Source organism: Drosophila ananassae, chromosome 2L, assembly GCF_017639315.1.
Source record: "Drosophila ananassae strain 14024-0371.13 chromosome 2L, ASM1763931v2, whole genome shotgun sequence".
Taxonomy (NCBI): Eukaryota; Metazoa; Arthropoda; class Insecta; order Diptera; family Drosophilidae; genus Drosophila; species Drosophila ananassae.
In genome coordinates this window covers 20,604,059-20,610,655 of record NC_057927.1, presented here as the reverse complement: position 1 = coordinate 20,610,655, position 6,597 = coordinate 20,604,059, and the positions used below count along the sequence as shown (strand labels likewise).

Genomic DNA, 6,597 nt, shown 5'->3' with positions numbered 1-6,597 from the left:
TTTCAAGAAGCTTGCGCCGCGTTTTGGACGCCAAGGCGTTCCTTTCCAAGCTCATATCTCGGCTATTTCTAAACGTATTTCGAAAAGGGATGTCATTTTGTTATCAGAACTCCGATGTCCTTCGAACTGCATCCAAAATTTTTGAAAAAAGGGCAACTAAAATTTCGATCCGATTTTCGCGATTTTGGCATCATGCAAAAATTGGCGAAAATTTTATTGTCCGATTTCAAAAAACTTTTGATGCAGACCGAAGGATAATGCTGTCCTGATTACAAAATGACATCCCTTACCAAAATCCGCTTAGAAATGGCCGAGATATGAGCTTGGAAAAGAGCGCCTTGGCGGCCAAAACGCGGCGCAAATTTCTCGAAATTCGTATGGCAGAAAATCTGAAGTACCAGGCGAACAGAAACCAGCAGAAGGTGGACGATATCAAGCAGTTCAAGCAGTGCAGTGACGTCAGAGCAATTATTATTTTCTGATCTTAAGGGGGGAGCGGGACAAACAGATCTGAATATATAACGGCCTCCCTTTCCACCTAATGCAATGGAGGCTCCAACTTGGGCTTCATGGGGGGGAATGGGACAATGCACTAAGAGGGAGACAGGTAGACAAATGAGGCTCTCTTGGGGATGGCAGTGCTGAGTGTCTTGGATCCACGGTTGTCACGATTTCTCGGCACGCAGTAACAGCCCCCATACAAAACAATGCATTTTCGCTCACGCTGGCCCCAAATCGTGACACGCGCCGAAAAACAACGTGTGTCGTTTTAACTTTGCCATCGTTAAGTGAATATTACCGTTCTGGACTGGAAAATGGGATGCAGGGATTGGGTAACAGTCGGCCATCATGGATTTTGGTACCGTTTTTTTCGAATTTATGAGAGAATACGTAATTTAACCCTTCACCTGTCTTTAAAATTGTTCAATCTTTATTTTAAGTTATGTATATGTAACTAGAAGAAAAAACAATCCATCAATGAAACCTAACGAGTTAAAAATGCTGAAATAATAAAAAGGAAGCAGTAGTGTGGCTTTTTATTGCCGTATTAATAAGGCTTTGGTTGCGAAAATTTTGTTAGAATGTTAAACCCATGGGGCCAGTGAAGGGATAATCGAGATAAATTTCTGGCAAAGTGGGGGTGAGGGGATGGTGGAAATCCACCTTCTGCTGATTTCTGTTCGCCTGGTACTTCGGATTTTCTGCCATACGAATTTCGAGGAATTGGCGCAACATTTTTGGCGACACAATATCGCCACTTTTCAAGTCCATATTTTGGCCATTTGGAAATCGATTTAAAAATTTTAAAAAATATATTTAAATAATATAGTATTTATATTTAACAAAAATATATTATTTCATAATTAAAACCTTCCCAAAAACCTCTTTTTAAATCATTTTTTAAATGCCTCTTCATCAAATTTTAGACAGCGGCGCCAAAATTTTTCCTCGATTTCAGTGAATTTTGCCCGTGGCCAGATTTGAAGTACCAGGCGAACAGAAGCCATCAGAAGGTCGCCAAGAGAAAGCAGTTCAAGCAGTTCACAACCATTTTTTCTGAGTTTGCCATGTGTAGAAAAGGGAAGAAGGCAGCTATGGTGGCACTTTACGCCCCCATTGCACCTTATGGGATGTGGATCACAGCATCATACTCTATGGGGGGAACGAGATAATGCAACCGAGAGGGACGGGTAGACATTTTAGGCTGCTGTAGGGATGGGAGAGCAGGAGGGATTTTGTACGACATTTGGCACCCCACCTCAGCACGAAGCGCCATCTTCATAGGATCCAATGCATTTTCGCTCACGCTGGCCCCAAATCGTGACACGCGCCGAAAAACTACGTGTGTCGTTTTAACTTTGCCATCGTTAAGTGAATATTACCGTTCTGGACTGGAAAATGGGATGCTGGGATTGGGGAACAGTCGGCCATCATGAATTTTAGTACCGTTCTTTGAATTTTTAGCAAGAATTAGCTGAGAATATTCACTATTAGAGGGAAAGGGAGGCGAAATGCCGCCATTACCTAATGCTGTTTCCTTCCTTAGAACAGAAAAATATATGCACTGCTTGAACTGCTTGGTTTCGGCCGCCTTCTGCTGGTTTCTGTTCGCCTGGTACTTCAGATTTTCTGCCATACGAATTTCGAGAAATTTGCGCCGCGTTTTGGTCGCCAGGGCGTTCCTTTCCAAGCTCATATCTTGGCTATTTCTAAACGGATTTCGAAAAGGGATGTCATTTTGTTATCAGGACACCGATATCCTTCCAACTGCATCCCAAGAAAATGATTTATCAAAGGATTACAAAATTTGTTTCATACTCCGTAAATGTCACATTTTTAATCTTAATTTTAAATGTGGTACCTAACTTTTACTGTGCTTTACGGCATGAACTAAGTTTAAGACTGAAGCGGCTGTGGTAGCGCTTTGAAATATGCACATAAACCTGCAGCCATTAGGTGACACACTGGGAGCAAAGGAGGCAATCAGGCATCGATGGGCTAATTGAAATCGTGTGTGAGAGCCAGCCAGTATGTGTGTGTATGTGGGTGCCAGGAGCAGGCTGCTCCGAGCAAAGGACATTTGCATTTAACGCTGGTGCTTGACTGGCTGCGTGGCATGTGGTGGCTTTGTATGTTGTCCCACATGCACTCAAGAAATTACCGCTAGGCACGCACAATGATCCTTTCCCTTGAATCCCTGAGCCCCACCCCTTTCCCTTTCTTTCTTCTTTTCCTTGCCCTCCTGTGGCTCCTCTCCTGGCTTTTGTGTCATTTGCATAGTTTGAGGCGCTTCGTTTACTTATTTTTCCAGGTCCTGCCATGTCAGCTTGCCAGCCGCTTGTTTGCCTTTGTTTTGGTATGGTAACTTTGATGGCTCTTTATGAGTGTTTTCCTTACCGTCATTTCCAACACGTTCCCATAACACCGTCTTATAAAAAGTTTTAATAATTCTCCATCAATTTCGAGGTATTTCTAGTAAAAATTTTCTACACACTAGAAAATTAAGCTATCACCTTTATGACTCTTTTCAATTTTCGGTACAATAAATAGGTCTCAAAAAATTCTCAGAGGATCCCTTCATTTTATTTCAGAGTTGAGGAAAACATGGATCCAAAAACCAAGACCAAGACAACACGAAAAATACAATTACAAAAAGTTCCCAAGTGCGTCATTGTACCTGGGACAGGTTTTGCGGTGTTCGTTTAAGTGTTTTTGCTTTTGGATTTTCATTTTTTGGCCAAAATACCACGCTCAAGCTTCAAACCCAAGCCGATTCCCTCCCCACTCTTACATACATATATTTTCCAGCCCTTTCCTCTGTCGCCTGTGGCAAACTTTCATTGTTCTTTCAGTTTTTATTGCAGTTTAAAATGAATTTCACATATGTGCCTGACAGTTACGATGATGACAGGCGCCAAAGTCAACGAACAACGACATCGAGCTGGATGCGACAACGAAAAAAAATCAAAGGACCAACAACCACTTGGAAGCATCAACTTGTCACACAAAATACGCAAAATTTCTTATTTTAATCATTTTTGCTGTTGGGGAAGATACAAAAAAAAAGAAGCCGAGGAGACAGGCGCTTCATTTTCACTTTGTCTGAGACTAATTAAATTTGCAGGCGCTTTTTATCCAAATTGTTTTTGCCAATTTCCCGTCAAGGAAAGGAAAATCCTGGCGAGCGCAATTAAATTAAACGCCTGCAATTATTCTAAAACGTTAAGAAAATACAACGAATCAGCGTTTCATGCGTTCTGTCTGAAATGAGACAGGTCCTAGATGAATGTTTCTGTAGATGTTGGAGCAGTGTTGGGGCGTGGCACTGGCATCCTAATGAGAAGAAGGCGCGTGAACTTTGCCGGGGAGTGCGTCGCAGCCTCCTCCACTTTGACATGCAAATAAATCAGATTTACATAAAGAGGGAGCACGAGCCCGGAGTCGGACCAAGGACGGCAATGTTTAATGCTAGACACATCCCTCTGGGATACCAGTTACCATTTCTCAGACACAAAAGGTGGTTTCTCAAACTGTGCGTTGCGCCAAGGGCTTGTGCAGTTTCTATACATTGCGAAAAATTATGATTACTTCTAAAATATTTCCTAACCTACTAGTTCTATAGGAGGTGGGGCAACCACATTTGTATGACTTACACTTAATACAATGTATATCATGTAAAGGCCACTTTTCCCAGTGCACTTTCGAGTTCCCTTAAGCTGGGCTCCTTCAGATTCCTATTCGCATTCGGAGTGAGTGGTGCGAGCGACGACTTGACATTTGAAGTGTAAAATGTCTCGGGTTCCTGCACAGAGCTGTAATACCATCAGGTCGTGGGTGGAACTTAGGATTCGGCCCCGGGTGCAAATGCAAACGAATTCAGGTGACTAAACTCGATTTCGGGGCGCGGACTGAACTTGTCCAGCGGCGTCGCCATGTCTGAGTGCCTATGCAAATGTCATTAACCCAGGGGCTGTGATTAATATTAGAGAATATTAGGCCAGCTTAATCAGCCTTTGAATTGCAATTTTGATTGCGGTTTCATTTCATTATTGAAGCACAATTGTGAGCAATGTAAATGTTTATTCAGATTCAATATGATTACAGAACATTTAAAAATATACTTCTGACATAGAATCTATCTTGATTTTTAAAGACTTGAACACTTTCAGTTGATTTGGCTTTCATATAGTTTCTCATTTAAAAGTAAACTTAATCTTGTGGAATAAAATATGCAGATCAATCTAGCAATTTATGTCATTTCACCCATCATCAAACATCTGATGTCAGTCATGGAAATGCCAGTCAGTCCTTTTTGCGCATCAAACTAAACTTTTTCTCTTGCTTAATTTCACTTTCAATTCCATCCATCTGCAACTTACTCGCCCATCCTCTATCTGCAAGAAAGGACAAACTGAATTCAGAATCAGGAACAGGAAAAATGCTCCATGAAAATTGTCATTTGCCTGGCCAGCCCGTGCCACATCCATTCGACCCGACCCCTGGCCTGAGCTCATTTAAATCCTTTTGCCATGGCATACAAAATTTGCAATCTGAATTTTCAGCTCGCTTCAGCATCAAGTTGCCACATCAATGAAGCGTTATATGCTCGCCAACTCGTTACGTGAACCCGGCTACACAAAAGATACATAGATGGATGGATAGATGGATTGGTGGATAGATGACTCGGTGGTTGGGTGGTGGGGTAGTTGGGTGGCTGGATGGGTCGTCGAGGGGAAAAATAAAAAGGGAAATCGGGGAAATGCGAGGGGCACACCAATACAAATGTCGTCTAGCATTTTTCATAAGCGAATAAGCTACCCCAGGTGGCAGCAACAACACCAAAAGCAACAACCAACCCTGCCGGGGTTGAGCAGCTGAGTTGCGGCAGAAAAAAAAATATTTTTCTACTTTTGGCTTTTGGCTGAAAATAGCATCAAAGGATTTATTATGGCTCTTTCATGACACGGCGCTGTGGGTTAGTCGCATTCGCAACGAGTTCAGAGTGGAGAACTGGAAACTGTCTCGATTTGCTTTAGTTGCTCCCTGATGCCCCCGAAAGCCCTGCCCTGCCTTGTTTCATATAAAATAGAAAACAAAAAACCCCTCTGTCGAAAAAAAGAATCCCGCAATCATTTCGTTAGGTTGCTCCCACTGAGCCAAATAGCCTCACAGCGCCTGTCAGCGACTTGACCAACGTCATTTTTAACAAAACTCTCCAGTACACACACTCAGTGGGGGGGAAAAAAATAAACAAAATTTTTACATTGCAGAAAAATGTTATTATATGTTAGAAAAGGTGAATAAATAGTTTTCCTGTCAAAATTAATTAAGATTGATGGATGAAATAATTAAGAATTTGTTTTCCTTTTTTAATAGAAAACCTTAACTAGGCTTCGATTATTTCTAAATACTTTTAGAATCGTATTTTTTTCGGTGCCTAGCCACCCACATATGAAGAAATTCTACTGGTTGCTGACACATAATAAATTTCAGCGTTTGTTCTTGGCCACAAATGTAATATTCCTATGCCAAAAAATGTTTGTTGGCTTGCACTTGTGTGGCCTGAGCACTTTGGTGGCATTGTTGAAAATTTAATTAACACACAATTGTTGTGGTCCAGCCGAAAGTGGACCAAAAGTCTGGGATCGTGGGGCCTGATAAACTAGTTTCAAGTTTACCGAGCTGACTCTCGGTTGACTGGCTTTGTGCGAATCGTTCTCTAGCCACTGGAAATCAATTTCAACTGCTGACTACAAAGCATGCTAACATGGCTGACTGGCAGCATTTTGGGGCACGACGACAGCAGGACAAGCTCATTGTCATTGTCCTAGCAGGAGACACATACACAGAAACACTTGAGCACACAATACCGACAGGGACGACAGCCACCTGAGGCAGCAGAATTTGATTGTCTCCGGGGCTTCCTGCCAGGACAGGACGGGACGGAGCAGAGTAGGATACGGCCGTATAGCGCAGCTGGAGGAACGTGACGAATATGTAAGGTAGATTGAACTAAAATAATGGAGCTTTTGCGTAACGCTCATCCAGCTGATAGATGAAGTCATTTTCGGCGGGGGTGCGAACTGTAAAAAATGT

General features: G+C 42.3%; 1 protein-coding gene across 1 annotated transcript in view; it reads right to left on the bottom strand.

Moving 5' to 3' along the window:
• Positions 1-6,597, bottom strand: part of LOC6501549 (dopamine receptor 1) — a 38,237-nt gene that overhangs the window by 17,094 nt on the left and 14,546 nt on the right. The gene's annotated exons all lie outside the window — the stretch shown is intronic.